The sequence below is a fragment of the Dryas octopetala genome, chromosome 5 (genome assembly GCF_963921425.1).
Source record: "Dryas octopetala chromosome 5, drDryOcto1.1, whole genome shotgun sequence".
In the NCBI taxonomy this organism is placed as follows: Eukaryota; Viridiplantae; Streptophyta; class Magnoliopsida; order Rosales; family Rosaceae; genus Dryas; species Dryas octopetala.
The window spans coordinates 3,114,776-3,135,240 of NC_141370.1; the positions used below are offsets into that span (position 1 = coordinate 3,114,776).

The 20,465-nt window shown below is 38.1% G+C and overlaps 2 pseudogenes; one reads left to right on the forward strand and one right to left on the reverse strand.

Moving 5' to 3' along the window:
- The first annotated feature begins 9,764 nt into the window (after positions 1-9,764).
- On the forward strand, positions 9,765-10,463 carry LOC147283576 (secreted RxLR effector protein 161 pseudogene; annotated as a pseudogene).
- A 4,267-nt stretch (positions 10,464-14,730) lies between these two features.
- On the reverse strand, positions 14,731-16,232 carry LOC147283577 (uncharacterized; annotated as a pseudogene).
- Positions 16,233-20,465: the final 4,233 nt, after the last annotated feature.

Sequence of the window (20,465 nt, forward strand, 5' to 3'; positions counted from 1 at the left end):
AAACACTTAGTATTACCTTTCTATATAATTTATAATTTTATATAATACATTTATAATTTTCTATAATTTATATCAAACATATATAAATTTATAAACTTATTAACTTATATGTTTTTTAATTTATATAATACATTTTTATATAAAAACTAATTAAAAATACCCTATACCCTAATATTATACTAAATTATAAACCCTATATAGTATATGTATATGATATCTCATACTAAATTACTAATTTCTATACCCTAATAGTCTAATACTATAAATTTATAATTCATAGATTCATAGTTGGTAACTTAGAGTTTGGTATATAGTATATAGTATAATACTATAATATGGTATAATATGGTATAGTATAGTATAATATGATCATATTAGACTTATTAGTACTTTAGTATATTGTATAATATGATATAATAATAATATAGTAAAATATGGTATAATATATTAATATCAATATGGACTATGGAGTTATGGACTATTTATGATTTATGTAATTACCTCAATCATAAATGTAAAATATGGTATAATATATTATTATTAGTATATGGTATTAGCCATTTAATTAGCCTAACGGCCCTATTAGGTATATAACCTATAACATATACCCTAAGGTTTAGAAGATGATATAAATTCTAGAAATGAATACCCAATTAACATTACCGCAACCACAACCCAGAAAAGAGAAGGATAATTACCTAGAGAGAGAGAGAGAGAGAGAGAGAGAGAGAGAGAGAGAGAGGTGCCTATATGCCAAAACCTAGAAAACACAAGCATAAAAAAAACCTCATCTCAATAAAAAATAAAACTAGAAATTTACCAAATTTGAAAATACCTGAGATGTGAGACTCCGTATTTTTCAAAGATTTATTTTAAATATTTTGAGAATTTATTTTAAAGATTTTGAGAATTTATTTGAGAAATAAAAAAGCATTTTGATTTAATTTTAATTTTTGTTTTAATTTGGGTTTGATCCAAAGTTGACTTTTAAAATTAGTGGGTTTTTTACTTCAAGTTTAGGCTTTTTGGATAGGTCTTGAGTTCACGAGTTCGTAGACACGAAGCACTCGTAAATCGGAGTTACGGTTTGGGTTTTACGGACTTTCAAAGTGAGAGTTATTTTTGTAAAATTGCATGAAAGAGTTTTAAATACCCAAAAGTCTTTTTTTTCTCTCATCTTTCTCCTCTCTCCCTGGTTCTCTCTCTCTCTCTCTCTCTTGCGAACTCACCATCGCCGCCCCTTTCTCCGGCGCATCCAGCGGCGGATGGAGGAGGACGAAGGCTCCTCAAGCTCGCCTCCCTCTCCTCTCTCTCTCTCATTGGTCTCTATTTCTTCGACCGACCACCCACGACAAGGAATCGAAGCAAATCAAGTTCGGCCATCTTGGCGGCAATCAGTTGTTTTCCTGCCAAATCGAGATGCAGGACCATTTGGGTCTTCTCCCCTAGTCGCGGTGAGTCCATAGGTGGTTCTCGATTGTTCATCGGGCCACTTAGCATGAAAATCGAAGCCACATGGCCGGTCGTCTTCTTTGGCCAGTTTCTGGCTTTCTCGGCGGTATTTTTTGTCGAGTGAGGTTTGGTTTTGCCTCCCCTTGACCTCTTCTTTGATTCTGTATGATTGGTTTGAGCTGAAACTTATTCATTTGAAAAACCCAGTTTTGGAGCTCACAGTCACCGCAGGCTCCTCCGCGTGTGGTGGCCGATAGAGCTATTTCCACTCAATTTCTGTCCTATTTCCATTTATTTGTTGCTTGTGAGTTGTTGGACAGAGTTTGAGCTTGTTTTGGATTGAATTTCTCTGTCCAGGTCCTGTTTTGCTGCTGCCACCACCAGTTCTGCCACTTGTGGCGGCGGGTTGGTGGTTATTTGTTCCATTTCTGCTTCTTCGAAAGTCCCATAAGCCAAATTCCTTGTCCAGTGACGTTTTGGGTGAGTTTTGTGGTGTTTTGTGTATTGTTTGGAGTCGGGCAGCCACCTCTCTGACTGATACCGCCACTCTCCAACCGATACCGAAGTGATCGGTTATCGACCCATATCGGTCGGAATTCGGTATGGGTGTTTCAGTACGGTAACCATACCGAACCTACCCCTACCTGGAACCCCTTAGAAAAATGGTGTTGCTGAGAGGAGAAATAGGACACTGATGAATATGGTACGGAGCATGATGTGCACTACAGGATTGCCAAAGTTTTTTTTGGGGGAAGCATTAAAGGCTGCAAATTACGTTTCCAATAGAGCTCCAAGCAAGGTACTAGATAGAACTCCTTTCAAGTTATGGACAAGTAGAAAACCATATATCACTGTTGCATCTCCATGTTTGGGGATGCAAGGCTGAAGCAAAAGTTTACAACCCAGAGGCGGATGAGTGTGAATTTTGCATCATTTTATGACACTAATTCTCTAACCTAGAGTGTTAGAACTCGATACTTTTGTATATGTTGTTTTTTTTTCGTGTTTTTAGGTTAAATGAAGTATAAATAGGAAAAATGAGCAAATGGAGCCATTTCGAGATATTTCTTGGTCAAACTAGTCAAATGCGGATTCCTAATCACAAAAGGAAACATCAAGCCTAGAACCATCATTGTCAAGCCAGAAGTGAGAAATCCTAATTGGAGCAAAAATTCCTGGTTGAACTAGGAGACCTAACCCTACTAGGGATAGGAGTCATAATGAGACTATGAGTCACTAAGGGCAATGTGGTCATTATGAGAAGTTGAAATGGACAAGAAATCCTACATTTACAAGGAATCCTAGTGGGACTAGGAAAGGTTGGTCAAAGTCAACTCAATCAAGTCAAGGTTCCAGAAGCTTCTAGAAGGTATTGGACATCCATGGAATCAAATGGGGTGAAAAAATGAATTGGAATCCAAGAGGGAGAGAGGGGCGAAATTGGAAGTCAAAGTCAATGATCAACTATACCATGTCATGAAGTAATTGGGCTTTGGGCCAAAGTAAAGTCGAAAGGAGAAAGATGGTGAGGTGGCAACCCAACACGCCATTTGCATGCAACCCATGTGCATGCTTGCAGCCCATCACGCCAACCCTAGCAGGTGGCGCCACTTTTGATGGAGAGTGAGACCTTGTACCGCAAGTCCTAGCTCACCTTGTTGTGAGTCTCTTTGCTTGTGTAGGTCTCTCTTCTTCTTCTCTCTTGTGCCGCTACCACCCTTGTGATGTTCTTTTTTTTTTTTTTCTTTTGGAATTCTAGTTTTTAATTAGTTTTGTTTAGTTAGTTTGATTCTCAACATGGATTGAGATTTTATTTATATATTTCAATTTTGTTTCTTTATTTTTCTTATACTTTAGTTTATTCTATCTTGCATGTTGCGTTGTAGGTTGATTTTCAGGTTTGCCATGCTTTAAGAAATCGTTTATCCGTCTTTTGATGAATTGATTTAATGCTTGCACTTATCAAATTCCATTTATTTATTAGAACCCGCTTACTAGTTGAATGCACTCTTTGACTGATCACCTTAGAGTAATTACATCTAGTTTATTTGTTAGGTTTAGATGTAAAATAGTCAAAGACATTAAATCACAAGTAACAAGGGAATAAGAGATTATTCTTGATAATGGCTTTGTAAGACCTCTACGAGGAAATAGCTACTCAAAGCTTGTATGTTGTGCATGTTTGGCGTTCTCATAGATCTTAATGACTCTTGCATGGGTAACAACTGCCTTAGCTTAGTACTAGGGAACATGTAAGTTAACTGATTAGGGGAGGCCTAAGAAGCTCTTAATTATGTCTTATGAGAACAATTGCAAGAAAGTAACTAGCCAAACCTTTTTAGCAGTCAAACTTTGATATGTTGTGTTTAAATTAATTTGTCATTAGCCTTGAATGGTTAGTGTATGCTTATTTGAATTTTTAGCATTGCAAAATAGTTTAATGTGTGTGTGTGTGGTGATGTGTGCGTGTGTTTCCAACTCCCGAACCCCCTCTGTTTAGTTATTCTAATTGATTGATTGAATTAATTTGTTGTTTATTAACCATTCCCTGTGGGATCGACCTTGTGCTTGTACGCTTTGCTACTAATGCGATTTGTGCACTTGCGAGTAAACTTAGAATATAATGTGTTTTTATTTTGTTCTAAGAAAACAATCAACAAGTTTTTAGGGTCATTTCCGGGGAATGGTGTCTAATATCAATGAATTAATTTGATTAATCATTTGAATTAGGATATATTAGTTAGATTTGTTTTTAGTTAGTTTTAAGTTTAAATAAATGCCATGACTTTATAAGCATATTCTCTACTGATTTAGTGTTTGCTCTTGTTGGTGCCGAAAGCAACAATGGGAGAAAGAGGAAGAGAGGACGCAAGTAGAGGAATGACAATGTTAGGGTGAAAGACAGTAAACCAAGTGCTGATTGGGAGGCAACCCAAACTTTTTCAAGAATCCAAGAGATCAATATAGACCAAGGAGGCCGTGCCTACCCTTGGAGTGTCCAACTTGCATCCGCAAGTAAACAATTCCTCTATCCTTGCTTCATACGACAATTTTAATTTTAGTTGTGTGTTTTGGATATTTGTTTTCTTCCTATTGCATAAATTGGAGCATTCATGCATTTATTTCGTATACATTGAGGGCAATGTATCATTTAAGTTTGGGGGGAAGGCAATTGTCAATGGTTTGTGTTTTTAGGTTTCTAAAAAAAAAAACAAAAAAACAAAAACAAAAAAGCAAAAAAATTGTTTTGTTTTCAATTAAGGAGTCAAATCCCACATCAAAATGCAATTTTCTAAGATTCATTCCACCCTAGTGTTGGAATTGAATCCTTAGAACCTTGTTGCAACATTGTTTTTAAAGTGATTTGAGTCTTTTGTGTGTTTTGGTTAGTTTTTGAGTCCCCAACAAGTTGATTGATTGTTTATGGTCATTGAGAAGCATGTTTAACATTGTGTTTATGATATATATATTCTTCTTTTCTAATATTCCATAACTTATTTTGCAATTCTATGTGATTAGTCCTTGTTTTCATGAACTTGACTTGTGATTTGCATGATTTAGTGATTCATATACATCTTAGAGTAGACTTATGTGACCCATATGAAATTTTGAGCCTTGTCCTTCATTTCGCGACTGTTGTACATGACTCTATTCTTTTCTCGTCATTTAAGTCATTGTATGATCTCATTGTTTTTTATCAAATGCTTGAAATGTATATATTTTTGAATCAATGAACTAGAACTTCTTTCTTATTCTAGGCAAAGCATATGTATAACTACATGAATCTTAGGAGATGATTTTAGGCCATGTTTGTTTTACCTATAGCCAAAAAGCCAACCTTCATGTGTTTTATCCCTAGTTAACCCTTTTGAGTCTTATAACTTTTTCTTTGTTTACCCATACTGTATACCTAAACCCTAAGTTTGGGGGTGTTATATCTCTTTACCCATTTACCCTTATCTATTGTTTTGCATTAATTAAGATTGAGGTTAAAAATAAATGATTATGATTAGCTTGAAGGAAAAGAGAATGAAATGTGCTTAATGGTACATGCCATGCCCTAAAACAAAAACAAAAAATGAAATGAAAAGAAGAAAAATGGAAGTGTAAAAAAAAAAACAAAGAGAAGGGACGGTTTCAAAATAAATGTAGTGGGCAAAAGCGTTCAAGTTCAAGCTATGATGTGCTAGTATGCAAGGTATACCTCTAAGAGTTGTTTTGATATTGCAATTCCATAATTTAGCCCTTTGTGTTTTCCTTTCATTTCAATATCTTACTTTAACCAAAACCTTCATTATAACCTCTATGAAGCCCTAACTGATTTTAGGAGAAGTGTAGTTTTTAATGTGGAGTCTAGGAGAGAAGGGAGCTTATGGTTATTGATTTTATTTCAAGTATTTTGATTTTCCTTCCATGAGATCATGTTTCTTTTAAATGTGCCTTTGTTTCCTGCTAGTATGTGAGCTGTACATAATTTTTCTCACATATCCTTTTGAGTGCACAACTCAACCCAATTCTTGAGCATTTCATTGTTGAGAGTATGTCTTAGTGATGATTGGAGTTGAATTTATTTTGTATATGTGATCTATTCGTTGCTTGTCTAACACTTGGGTGATGAAGAGAATGACCTATATGCACAATGAAGAAGTAAGGTATGTTATTTGAAGCGTTATTAGAATTTGAAAAATGAATGTTATATATGTCTTACTCTACTATGTTATTGTTGGTCATACTCATGATATCATTTGTTGAGAAAGAAAGTTAGTTTGTTTTTGAGTTGTTGAGTCTTTTCTTTATTTTCTTTGCTCGAGTACTAGCAAAGTCTAAGTTTGGGGGTGTATGAGTGTGCATTTTGCATTATTTTATGATACTAATTCCCTAACCTAGAATGTTAGAACCCGATACTTTTGTGTCTGTTGTCTTGTTTTTGTGATTTTAGGTCAAATGAAGCATAAATAGGAAAAATGAGCAAATTGAGCCGTTTTGAGACATTTCCTGGTCAACCTAGGAAAAGAGCAGAAATCCTAGTCAAATGAGGATTCCTTGTCACAAAAGGAAACATCAAGCCTAGAACCATCATTGTCAAGTCAGAAATGAGAAATCCTAATTGGAGCAGGAATTCCTGGTTGAACTAGAAAACCTTGAACTAGGAAACCTAACCCTATTAAGGAGAGGAGTCCTAATGAGACTAGGAGTCACTAGAAGAAATATGGTCATTATGAGAAGTTGAAATGGACAAGGAATCCTACATCTACAAGGAATCCTAGTGGGACTAGGAAAGATTGGTCAAAGTCAACTCAATCAAGTCAAGGTTCCAGAAGCTTCTAGAAGGTATTAGAAATCCATGGAATCAAATAGGGTGAAGAAATTAATTCGAATCCAAGAGGGAGAGAGGGGCGAAATTAGAAGTCAAAGTCAATGGTCAAGGGTCAACTATGCCATGTCATGAAGTCAATTGGGCTTTGGGCCTAGGTGAAGTCGAAAGGAGAAGGATGGTGAGGTGGCAGCCCAACACGCCATTTGCATGCAACCCAAGCAACCCATGCGCATGCTTGCAGCCCATTCCAAAAAGCCCATCACGCCAACCCTAGCAGCCATGCACAAGCAAGTGAGGATGAAGCCCATGCGCAAGTCACTTAAACCCTAAGCCCAATGTGCAAGCTTGCAGTAGCCCATGTGTCTTTCAAAACCCTAGCTGCACCTTCCCTTTTCCTTGCCTCCCATGGAATTCTCACCCTACCTCTATAAATACATCTCATCCTCTCACAATTAAGGGAGTTAGACAATTCATAAAAATCACACCTTGTAGCCAAATTGAGAGAGAAAGAGAAAGAGAGAGGGTGGCGCCACTTTTGAAAGAAAGTGAGACCTTGTGCCGCAAGCCCTAGCTCACCTTGCTGTGAGTCTCTTTGCTTGTGTAGGTCTCTCTTCTTCTTCTCTCTTGTGCCGCTGCCACCCTTGTGATGTTCTTTTGTTTTTTCTTTTGGAATTCAAGTTTTTAATTAGTTTCGTTTAGTTAGTTTGATTCTCAACATGGATTGAATTTTATTTATATATTTCAGTTTTGTTTCTTTATTTTTCTTATGCTTTAGTTTATTCTATCTTGCATGTTGAGTTGTAGGTTGATTTTCAAGTTTGACATACTTTAACAAATCGTTTATCCGTCTCTTGATGAATTGATTTAATGCTTGCACTTATCAAATTCCATTTATCTATTAGAACTCGCTTGCTAATTGTATGCATTCTTTGACTGATCACCTTAGGGTAATTACATCTAGTTTATTTGTTAGGTTTAGATGTGAAATAGTCAAAGACACTAAATCACAAGTAACAAGGGAATAAGAGATTATTCTTGATAATGGTTTTGTAGGACCTCTACAAGGAAATAGTCAAAGCTTGTATGTTGTGCATGTTTGACGTTCTCATAGATCTTAATGACTCTTGCATGGGTAACAGTTGCCTTAATTTAGTACTAAGGAACATGTAAGTTAACTAATTAGGAGAGGCCTAAAAAGCTCTTAATTATGTCTTAGGTGAACAATTACGACCAAGTAACTAGCCAAACCTTTTTAGCAGTCAAACTTTGATATGTTGTGTTTAAATTAATTTGTCATTAGCCTTGGATAGTTAGAGTATGCTTATTTGAATTGATGGCTGAATGCTTAGCATTGCAAAATAGTTTAATGTGTGTGTGTGTGTGTGTGTGGTGATGTGTGCGTGTGTTTCCAACTCCCGAACCCCCTCTGTTTAGTTATTCTAATTGATTGATTGAATTAATTTGTTGTTTATTAACCATTCCCTGTGGGATCGACCTTGTACTTGTACGTTTTGCTACTAATGTGATTCGTGCACTTGCGAGTAAACTTAGAATAGAATGTGTTTTTATTTTGTTCTAAGAAAACAATCAACAAAGGCAAAGAAACTAGATTCCAAAACCACAAGTGGTTTTTTCATTCGATATCCAGAAATCTAAGGGATTTCAATTCTATTGCCCATCTCACAACACAAGGATAGTGGAGACTAATATAGCAAGATTCATTGATGAAGCCACACCAATGAATGAATCAGTTTTTAGTGATTTTGAGCTAGAAGAGCCTACTTCTAAGATACCTATTCATAATCATAATATAGAATTGAGCTTGCCATTGCCAGACCATATTGTTTTTGCACCTGAAAATCATCAAGGTTTACTGACTCAATAGGAAACTGAAACTGAGATAGTTCAAAATGAAGTTCAATTGAGGTGGATGCACAACCAAATGACATTCATGTTCTGCAACCAGAAGGGGAAGTAGCTAGAAGACATTCCACTAGACAAAGGAAAGTTGCCTTGTCTAGTGACTATGTGCTTTACTTGTAGGAGATAGAGTTTGATGTAGGAGAGCAGATAGACCGAGATGTTTTTCACAAGCGATGAATAATGATAAGTCTGAAGAATGGCAAAAGGCAGTGGAAACTGAAATATTTTCAATGTATGAAAATCATGTATAGGAACTGGTTGAAACACCTCAAGGATTAAAACCAATAAGCTGTAAATGGATTTTTAAGACAAAGAAGAATCCAGATGGAAGAGTAGAGAGATATAAGGCAAGGCTGGTAGCTAAAGGCTTCACTCAAAAGGAAGGAATCGACTACAATGAGACATTCTCCCCAGTCTCGAGCAAGGATGCATTTATAATTATTATGGCTCTGGTTGCCCATTTTGATATGGAATTACACCAAATGGATGTCAAGACTGCCTTCTTGAATGGAGAATTGAAAGAAGAAATTTATATGGCTCAGCCTGAGGGTTTCATAAAGGAAGGCAATGAACACTTGGCTTGTAAATTAAGAAAAACCATTTATGGATTAAAACAAGCTTCTAGACAGTGGTACATTAAATTTAATTCAGTAATCAGCTCCTATGGATTTATAGAAAACCCTTCAGATGAGTGCATATATCTTAAAGTGAGTGGGAACAATTTCATCTTTCTTGTTCTCTATGTAGATGACATCCTGCTAGCAAGTAGTAATAAGGAGTTGTTGTATGAGACTAAGGCATTCCTATCAGACAACTTTGAAATGAAGGATCTTGGAGAGGCATCATATGTCCTAGGAATAGAGATTAAAAGAGACAGAAATAATTTCTGTTGGGACTTTCACAACAAGCTTACATACAGAGGATTCTCTAAAGATTTGATATGATTAAATGCAAACTAGGTGATCCACCTATGTCAAAAGGTCACAAATTCAATAAGGGCCAATGTCCTAAAAATGAAGATGAAAGACTATACATGAAAGACAAACCATAAGCATCATTAGTTGGTTCAGTCATGTATGCTCAACTATGCGCAAGACCTGATTTAGCTTTTGCTGTTGGTATGTTGGATAGATATCAAATTGATCCAGGTCAAGCTCACTGGATTGCTAGTAAAAAGGTGCTTAGATACTTGCAAAAGACAAAGGATTATATGCTAGTCTACAGAAGGGTGGCTGAATTGGATTTAATAGGGTATTCAGATTCAGATTTTGCTGGATGTGCAGACAGTTTGAGATCAACTTCAGGATTTGTTTTCATGTTTAGTGGGGCAACTATTTCACGTAAGAGTGTCAAACAAACTCTGACCACCACTTCTACTATGCAGGCAGAGTATGTGGCATTATATGAAGCATCTATACATGCACTTTGGTTGAAAAATTTTATGTTAGAGACTAGAGTGATCAAGTCAATTTCGAATCCTATCAAAATTCTATGTGATAACAGTGGGGCAGTTAGTTTCTTTAAAGATAGTAAAAGGACATCCAAATCTAAGCATATTGGTACAAAGTATCTGATGGTGAGAGAGAATTTGAGAGCTGGAGAATTACAAGTTGAGTATGTTAATACTCAAGATCAACTCGCAGACTCATTCACTAAAGCTATGCCAGTTGGGGTTTATAGACAACATGTAAGGAATTTGGGAGTACTTGAATGCTTGAATGCTTCAGATCAGTGGGAGCTATTGTTAATGTTGAATAGAAATTTTTTATGATGTTGCAGTTGCTATATTTCCACAATTTACAGTGTTTTTGATTAAGTCCTCAAAATACTAAATTCAGTTCTTAAGTTACTGAGTTTGAGTTTTATTTTCAGTTATGTTAAATATTGATCTAGACCAATCATGACTTCATTTTGTCAGATCGATTCTAATGAATACAATATTATTTTCAATTTATTAATGCAACCTGGTATAAGCATGAATACCTATACATAAGTGTTATAACATTTTAGTTATGCAGACAATACTTTATAAGAAGTGTTGTCTAAGCATGCATTCAGTAATCTTGCTATTGAGTTTTGATGATTTTGCATAAAGTTTGGGCAAAACGATACAGAGAGGACCAGATTTACAATTTCAGATTTGTAAAATAAATTTCAGTTTTATGTCTTGTAATGACTTATGTGAGATATGTCTTAGATGTCATTGATTATGAGTTGCTTAAGCATTTAATAGCTTGAACACTTCTCATGGTCTGACGTTTGTAGTTGTATCTTGACAGAGTTGGTTTTGTTTAATGTACAGTTCCAGTGCACATTCAGATTACTTGCAGCGTTAAGTGCAAATTTTGGTTAATGAGTAATGCTAGTCCAAGTGGGAGAATCTAAGATTCAAATGGACTTAGTCATTGTTCAATTAGGAATCATTTTTACACTGACACTTAAGGTACAAGTAAAGGGATTGTCGATAGAACAAAGTCCTATAGAAATACTAATTGACTGATAGGTAATCTGAGTTATATTAGGATTGCTTATACATGTGGGAGTCAACTAGTATAAGCAAGACATTAATAAAGAGAAGTCTCTTGTAAAGTCACACTAGGATTGTATCCGAGTACACCTTTATGGGACGGTTAAGGATTCAGTTGACTATATGAAGGGCAGAGGTCCCTGGCCACACTAAGTGAAGTCTATTCATTCTCTACCCCATTTGTGAGAAGCTGTTTGATTGTGTTTGGCTGGAAGACTTGTGCATCGACTTCTAGACTCTTACTGCTGCTGCTATGTCTTCAACAGGTAAGTGCAAATTCTATTCTCTTGCACATCAGCAATACTGCAATGGTATTTGAACTGCTTGTCTTGTTTTAATGTGTGCTAAAGATGTATATAGATTGATTTCATAGTATGTACTTTCCAATGGTTACAAAAAAGTTTATAAGCTAAAATCATCAATTAATGTTTCTTTATCTCCCATCCTGGGGAAAAAGAGCCTAAAAGTTCAACACGTCAAGCTCAACTCTTAAGAATAATGTGATAACCAACAATGGTTAGTAAAGTTTCTAGAACATGACAGATGTTAAGATCTGTAAGTGTTTCACCCAACCCATCCCTGAAATTCTATCAAAACTGCAGGCATTGGATGCCTTTAAGAAGCTCCCAACAACCATACTTTTGCATAAATAGAGCAGCTCAAAAATAAGTTTGAATAGAGAAGGATTGTATATGTATTTATACGCATATTTAATCTCTTCTACCAGTACATATATGTATTTATACGCATATTTAGCAATAAGAAATCATAAAAACTGTAAAGAAGAGAATTACATTCTATTTTTATTTTTTGAGAAGAAAGAAACTTTTTAAAACAAATTTCTTGTAAAACAAATTTCAACCAAGCAAGCTCACAGCTAACTGCTGCCATAGCTCGATATTCCGCTTCTGCGGATGAGCGTGCCATTGTGTCTTGTTTCTTTGTCTTCCAAGAGATCAAGGAACTACCAAGGAATGTACAATAACCAGTGACAGATCGTCTTGAGATTGGACAAGTGGCCCAATTTGAGTCACAGTAGGCTTTCAGACTTAGTGAGTTTTGCACAGGAAAGATGAGACCTTGACCTGGTGAACTCTTAAGGTAACGTACCACACGCAAAGCTGCATCATAATGTGGCTTTCGTGGTTGATGCATGAAACGACTAAGCATGTGAACCGAGAATATTATATCTGGTGTAGTGACTGTGAGATAAATGAGCTTTCCTACTAATCTCCTATAACGTGAAGGATTCTTCAAGATTTCTCCTTCAGTTGGATTGAGCTTCAAATGTTGTTCCATGGGAAAGGAAGTGGGTTGGCCACCAAGAAGACCCACGTCATCTAATATATCCAAAGTATATTTGCGTTGAGAGATGAAAATTCCTTGCTTCGTGCGAGCCACCTCTATGCCCAAAAAATATTTGAGGAGACCAATGTCTTTTATTCGAAACCGAACATGAAGAAATGTCTTAATAGACTGTATGGCCTTCGGATCATTCCCCGTAATAATAACGTCATCCACATAAATTAATATGGCAGTGAAGGAAGAACCATGTGACCTAGTAAAGAGTGAATAATCTGCTAATGACTGCTTGAAACCTGCATCTTCAAGTGCACTTGTAAACTTTGCAAACCAATTGCGTGAAGCTTGTTTCAAGCCATATAACGACTTATTTAGTCGACACACAAGATTCTCCCCCTGTCGACTAAAACCAGGTGGAAGAGACATGTATACCTCTTCATCAAGGTCGCCATGGAGGAAGGCGTTCTGAACGTCTAGTTGATGAAGAGGCCAATTACGGACGGCAGCAATAGCAAGCAAACAACGAAAGGTGACCATTTTGGCAGTGGGAGAAAATGTCTCAGTGTAATCCAACCCTTCTTGTTGAGTGTAGCCTTTAGCGACAAGGCGAGCCTTGTAACGCTCAATGGAACCGTCGGGTTTATATTTGATTTTATAAACCCATTTGCAACCTATGGGATGCTTTCCTGCAGGCAAGGGGGTTAGTGTCCAGGTATTAGTCTGCTCAAGAGCCTCAAGCTCCTTGTCCATAGCCTCTCGCCATCTCTGATCTGTGTTTGCTTGGACAAAAGAAGTTGGTTCCACATAACTAGATATAGAGGCTACAAAAGAATGATGAGTAGGAGATAACTTATGATAAGAAATGAATTTATGGAGAGGATAACGAGTACCTTGGCGTTGTAGAGGAGATGGAACCGAAGATGATGGTGTAGCGGAAGTAGGCAATGTGGCTTGGTACACATGAAAATCGCGAAGCAAGACGGAAGGTTGGCGAACACGGTCAGAATGCCGAGTTGGTTGAGGTGGAGGAGCAGAAGGTGGCGATGCAGAGCTACCAGAAGAGGAATCCAAGATTGGGCTAGGACGGGCGGAAAGAGGAGTAGTGGGGCCAGGATTGTCGGAGAGAGGAGTATCTGGTTCAGGGTTAGTTGGTGTATCTGGGGATGTTGGTGGTTCAATAGGAAGTAAAGGTGTAGGTAAATGGGCTGGAGCATCATCAGTTGGCAAGGGAAAAATGGAACTATTTTTGTCAAGAGCAGGCACGTTAGTTTTAAAAGGAAAAATATTTTCATGAAAGACAACATCCCGACTTGTAAAAAATTGGTTACTGGATAAATCATATAGTTTGTATGCTTTTTGCCCAAATGGATAACCAACAAAAATGCATCTACGTGCTCGCTTATCAAATTTGTGTTTAGGAGTGAGATTGGTGGCGAAACATAAGCAACCAAAAGCACGCAAATGTGTGTAAGTGGGTGGACGACAAACAAGTTTCTCATAGGGAGATTTACCATTTAAAAGCGGTGTAGGCAAACGGTTGATAAGATAGACAGCAGTAAGAACAAACTCCCCCCAAAAATCAAGAGGTAGATGAGAATGGAATCGTAGAGCACGAGCCACCTCCAGGATGTGGCGGTGTTTCCGCTCAACTACCCCGTTTTGTTGAGGGGTATAGACACAAGTGTGTTGGTAAACGACCCCTTGTTCAGCAAAGAAATCCCGCATAGAAGAAAATTCTAAACCGTTGTCCACTCGAATATTTTTTATTTTGTGACTGAATTGATTGTCAACAAAAGAAAAAAAAGATTTAAGCAAGCTAGCAGTTTCATATTTAAATCTCATCAAATAAATCCATGTGCAGCGCGTAAAATCATCAACAATAGACAAAAAATAATGTGCTCCAGAATGTGTAGACACTTTGTGTGGACCCCATATATCACAGTGAATCAATTCAAAAGGATGAGTACTTGAAACAGAACTTAATGGAAATGGTAATCTTGTTTGCCTAGCCAATGGACAAAAATCACACTGTTTATTAGAATGAAAAGAAATATCCAGAAAATGTTTAGCCAAAAATTTAAAACGACCAAATGATGGATGTCCAAGCCGCAAATGCCATAGATCTTGTAGAGAAGTGACATGAAATGAAACTGGAGGAGGAGATGGTGATGAGATTGCCGACTTTATGTAGTAAAGGTTGCCATGTCGCCTACCCCAACCAATCATCTTCTTCGTTTCCAAGTCCTGCAAAACGCAAAAGGTTGGGAAAAACATGGCACAACAATTGAGAGATTGGGTTAGTCTAGGAACTGATAATAAGTTTGTATTAAAAGAAGGAACACAAAGAACATTCTGAAGTTGCAATTTTGAATTTAAGGAAATAGTTCCTTTTGAATGAATATTTGCTTTTTCTCCATTGGGTAAATGAACAGTTTGTGCAGCTGAGGGGGTTAATGAGCCTTGAAAAAAATGTGGAGTATTTGTTATATGATCTGTGGCACCACTATCAATTATCCAGACATCAGACCTATTAGATGAACGTTGAGACAATAGACAAGAAGAAAAAGACAAACCTTGAGAAGGATTAATACCGTCTCCATTGCCGACTGCACCCATTATTTGGCTGCATTGCTCTGCCGTCAAGCTTGGCGCAATAGATTGAAGTTGATGCAAAGTGGATGCCTCATCAGTTTGGATATGATGTGCAATTGGTGGTGTGGACTTGTTCTTTTGTTGTGGCCGATTATCTGAAGATGACTTGGTATTTCTGGTCCCATTCTTGGCATCTCCTTTGTACAACCGATGTCCTGGTGGAAAGCCTATGAGGTAATAGCAGCTTTCCACAGTGTGATAGTCCCTATCACAATGGCTACAATGAAGAGTTGCTCTCTTATTTCCTTTGGAATTACTATGGGAGTTCTGCCATGAGGTCCTTTGATTGTTGATAGCTAACATAGCCATACTCTCTGTATTATTATTTCGAGTCATAGAAAGCTCTCTCTGTTTTTCTTCTTGTGACAAAAGCGAATAAGCTTTTTTTACAGAGGGAAGAGGTTGCATGAGAAGGATTTGGCCTCTGACTGCTGCATAAGAATCGTTAAGTCCCATCAAAAACTGCATAAGTCTTTGTCTCTCCTCTCAGTCAGCCACCGACTTCATGGATCCACAAGTACAAGGATCGACATCATTATATGATGATAATTCATCCCAATAACTTTTCAATTTTGTATAATATGTTGCAAGTGACATATGGTCTTGGGTATTCAAGGCAATATCTCGTTGAATCTGGAAAATTCGAGGAGCATTACTTTGAGAAAAACGTTCATTTAAATCTGACCATACCTCATGTGCAGACTCAGCGTAGATTACGCTATTGGAAAGATCTGAGTCGAGGGAGTTGATAATCCAAGAGAGGATCATGTCATTGCACCGTTTCCATCGATGAAATTCTGAAGGCTTGAATATCGATGAGGGCTTCCTGATCGAACCATCGATGAATCCTGTCTTATTTTTGGCACTCAGGGCAATACTCATAGATCGGCTCCAGGTACCGTAATTATCACCAACTAATGGTTTCGATACTAAAACCATTCCAGGATGGTCAGAATGATGAATGTAATAAGGGCTTGAAGGATCATTGAATCCTTCAACACTTTTGTTGTTACTGATCTTCTTTCCATCGTCTTGTGAAGATCCATCTTCTCCAACCATTGAAGATTCTGGAAGTTTTCTTAGGATAGAAAATTTAGAAGAAATGCTCTGATACCATGTGAAAACGACACCAGAGAGATAGTCTTTTTAGAAAGGAATAATATTTTCATTGATTTACAATCTGTCATTGTACAGATAAATAGGCTATACAATCATGAATGTACAATAAAGGAGAAAAGTCATAACGAAAGGAAAGGAAGTAAATGTATTCTTCAATGGGCATAACGTAAGGAAAGGAATACTAACGTAAGGAAAGGAAGTAAATGTATTCTGATATGGGCCTATATCTTAATACTTTTCCCCACCAAAACCCCTCGTCCGTTCACTTAGCAAAGAACAACACCCCTCTACAATAGTCAACAATTGGATACCACACCCTACCTATTATTGTTACATCTCCCTGGACAAGCAATAGGAATGCAGCCACCCTTCCAAGGGCCACATCAGAGACCTAATCTAGCCATAACCTCCTTTGTCCTATAATCCAAGTGACCTAAATCCATGTCCAAGGTACAATTATATCAATCCTTAATTACCACTACATGCATGTATATGCTACCCTCACAGCTGAGTACATACTTTTTATTAGATGCTCATGGCCCCACACAAAAGAAAACAAACAGATACAAAGACCGGCCATGTCTCCACCAAGCCACTCCTCTCTTTCTATCCCAACTATGGATTCACCTTTATATTAGATTCAAGACCTTATAAGTTATGATAGAAAAGCTTATTACAATATTCCAAGGGTCATTTTAAATGTGCATCTAGACCATTTTAAATGCATTCTAGACCACTTTAATACCACGAGGACCATATGACAAATGTAGAAGCTACAGGTACAAGTACCCGAACAATAACTGAAACATGTGGCAAAATTCTACTTAAAATTAATTACTGATAGTATTAATAAATAGCAAAATAATTATGTAAAATGAAATGAAACTTGAGCCCAATACTACATAGTAAAGGAATTTCGAAGAAACAGACAGCAATGGCATATGATATTACAAGTGCAATATGTTAAACAGCTATGAAAGCTGAATCATAAAAAACCTAAGCACAAATAGTTATGGCTCCACAGTCCACGCTACTAAGATTATCAAGTAGAAAAATTCGTATAAATTTCTAGCTTCCAATCATCAGCCACATAAATTCCTATAAAAGTACATAAAATATGCAAAGATTATGTTTTTTTCTATCTGATCTAAGTACCCAAAAAGCTTGGAAGTGAATCTAAAAAAACCCTAGAAAATCCATCTAAGTTGAATCTCTGCAAGGAGAAAAAAAAAAACAAAAAGTCAGTATAACATTCCCGAAAGGCTTTTTTACTCAAATACCACCTGAACTATAGAGGGTGTGCTCAAATACCACCCAAACTTTTTTTCTTGCCAATTTACCACCTGAACTTTCACATATTGGCCAATCTACCACCTACCGTCACTTTAGTTAAATTTTCTGTTTATTTCAAGGGTATTTTCGTCAATTTATATGATAAAAGCATTTTAAATATTAAAAAAAATTCTAAATAAACCCCAAAAAAAAAAAGGTATTTCCATTTTCTATTTTTTAGTTTTTAAGTTTTTTTATAATTATATTTTAAAAATTTTTTTAAAATAATATTATTTTTTTATTGTATTCAAGGGCAAAATGGGAAGTTTGGAAAATTTTTTGATGATTTAACAGAAAAATGGATGTTAGGTGGTAAATTAGCACATATTGATAATTTCAGGTGGTAAATTGGCAAGAAAAAAAGTTTAGGTGGTATAAGAGCACACCCCTATAGTTCAGGTGGTATTTGGGTAAAAAAACCTTCCCGAAATATTGAAAAGAATCAAGATTGTTTATCCTGATTTTCCAAAATGCAATAGAACCCATTAAATTGGTGGAACATAAACCCCATTGTTGATGCAAATTCTCGTAAGGTAGATGCAACAACTGCTGTCATGAAAGATGGTAGTCATGATGACTTGTGTGAAGGAAGAGCCTAGCACTTGCAGTGATGAACACAACGGCTGAAGACGATCTTCCCACAGACGGCGCCAATCTGTTGATGCAAATTCTCGTAAGGTAGATGCAACAACTTAAAGATAGTGACCTGGCTGATCCGAAGTCTAGCTGGATGATGACGTGAGATCTTCCTGTAGACAAACACAAGATCAAAGGAGTTGGACCGGTGTGGTACCAGCCAAACACGCTCCGATGATGAAGTCAGTGATGTGTGTTTGATGGTGTTTGAGTGAAAGTGAGGAAGAACAGAGGATGAACTTGGGAGAAAGGGAAGAACAAGGCAAATGTTCTGGGTTTCTCAAAAAGTTCAAGTGTGTTTTTGGTAAGCCTTTGTGAGTGGAAGTTTTGTGTGGGTATTTGTCTGGTGATGGATCAGATCCTTGGCTTTGTGCATATAAGTTGGTTTATATAGGCAAAGGAAGGTGTGATGAGTAAGTTACCTGCATATGGTTGGCTGGTTGAGAAAGATCCACGCGTTCGGCCATGAACAGTGGCATGCACAGCTACCCACCTCCTTTGCATTCAATACTGCATTGAATGCAAGTATGGAAGATTCAGGTGAACTGCCTCAATAGTCATGGATGTAGGCTGGAATATCCCATCTGTCAGAGGATCATGTTAGGTGCATTTAAGTATGGCGGTTCGTCCCAACGTGATCTTCTTTGGAGTGGCGGCGCGGTGCCGAGCCGATCCGAACGTAGATTTCCGCGCGTAAACACGAAGTTATGTGTGTGATCGGATCGGTTGGGGATATCCAGGCCGAGCCGGCTATGACTAGAATTTGGAGAAGATGTCCGTTTGGGGGGAGGGAGCCGAGGTAAGCCTAAGCCGAGCCGAACCGGAATGATTTTTAGGGAAGACGATCATTTCGAACTTTCGGAGATCCCCAGATCGGGTCGGGTCGGATCTGACGGGTTCATCATAAGTGGAGCCGATCCGATCCGACAGAGAAGATGCCAAGTTGTGTGGTGACGTGGAAGTCCAAGCATGACCGTTGAAAGTCAACTCTAAAGTTGGATCTGGTCAGACACGTGTCAATCCATGACTGGCTGTGAGATCGGCGTGGGTTTATCCACAAACAGGAGTCCCCCAGCTTCCGATCCGAGCGAACAGTGGTGGATTGGAAGTTGAAGTGAAATGGCTTTCCCAAAGATGCTACGTTGCCTGATCCGAGCCGAACCGGACAGGTTTAAGTTCCCGAAGATCCGAACAAGTGATGACTTGTGCCTGGCCAAAATATCTTGGGGACAGGTGAAGGGACGTTTGATGTCTGCATGGGGAAACGTAAGGGTCACATCATTTATGGGTATTTTGAATATTGACAGGTGGCATTATCTGGGATCTGAAGCGCCATTTTTGGAGGGTTAGGATCCGTTTGCATGGGGGCATAAAAGGTTGTCTTCTCTCTCCTCCCTCTTCACTTTCCAGTTTTCAGCCTCCTCTCTCTCTGCAAATTCTCTCTCCCACCGCAAATCCCCTCCTCTCCCCGTCGCTTCAGTGGTGGTCTGACCCTAAATCCGACTAGATCCGGTCGTAGGCAGGGTGATCCCGAGTGTGTAGTGGGTGGAGAGATTGGCCGGACAAAACCAGTAAGTGATTCTGTCCACTTTTGAGTTTTTTGCATTTTTCGGGTTTTCTGGGTGTGTTCTTGAGTGTTCTTGAAAAAGACACTTTTCGATCCAAAAAGGTAAGAGAGAGAGAGAGAGAAAAAAGGTGTTTGTGATGTCAACAACCGACTCGAGTGGTCGGCTCGGCTCGGGAGAGGCCTTTGGTGGGGATAGTGATGCCGATCTGAGCCGAAGCCCACCAGGGGGTGAGGCAAGTTGGGACGGGTTGTCCGAAGAATTGGACGAGGTCGGCCCGGAGTTGGAGCACAATCCGAGCGAGAAACGCCGACCTCGGGGGGATGAGGAAAATCCCCAAATGCTAAGTTCCGATCGGGAACAAGAAGGGGTTAAAGAAAACGACGAGGAAGTTCTTGATGTCGACCCGATCTCGACCATTCCGAGTATGCTCACATCGGGCTCGAATGAGAGAGACAGGGGTCACGACGCGTCCACCTCGGCTCGGCATATGGGGAGCGCGATCGACCCGGACTTCTACGAGGAGTTGGAGTGGAAGGCCGACCAGATCCCCAATGAGATGACTGAATTTCATCTCAGGGATTTGAGGGACAGGTACTCAGTCTCCGGGTCCGTACTCACACGGCTGCCGATCGAGGAA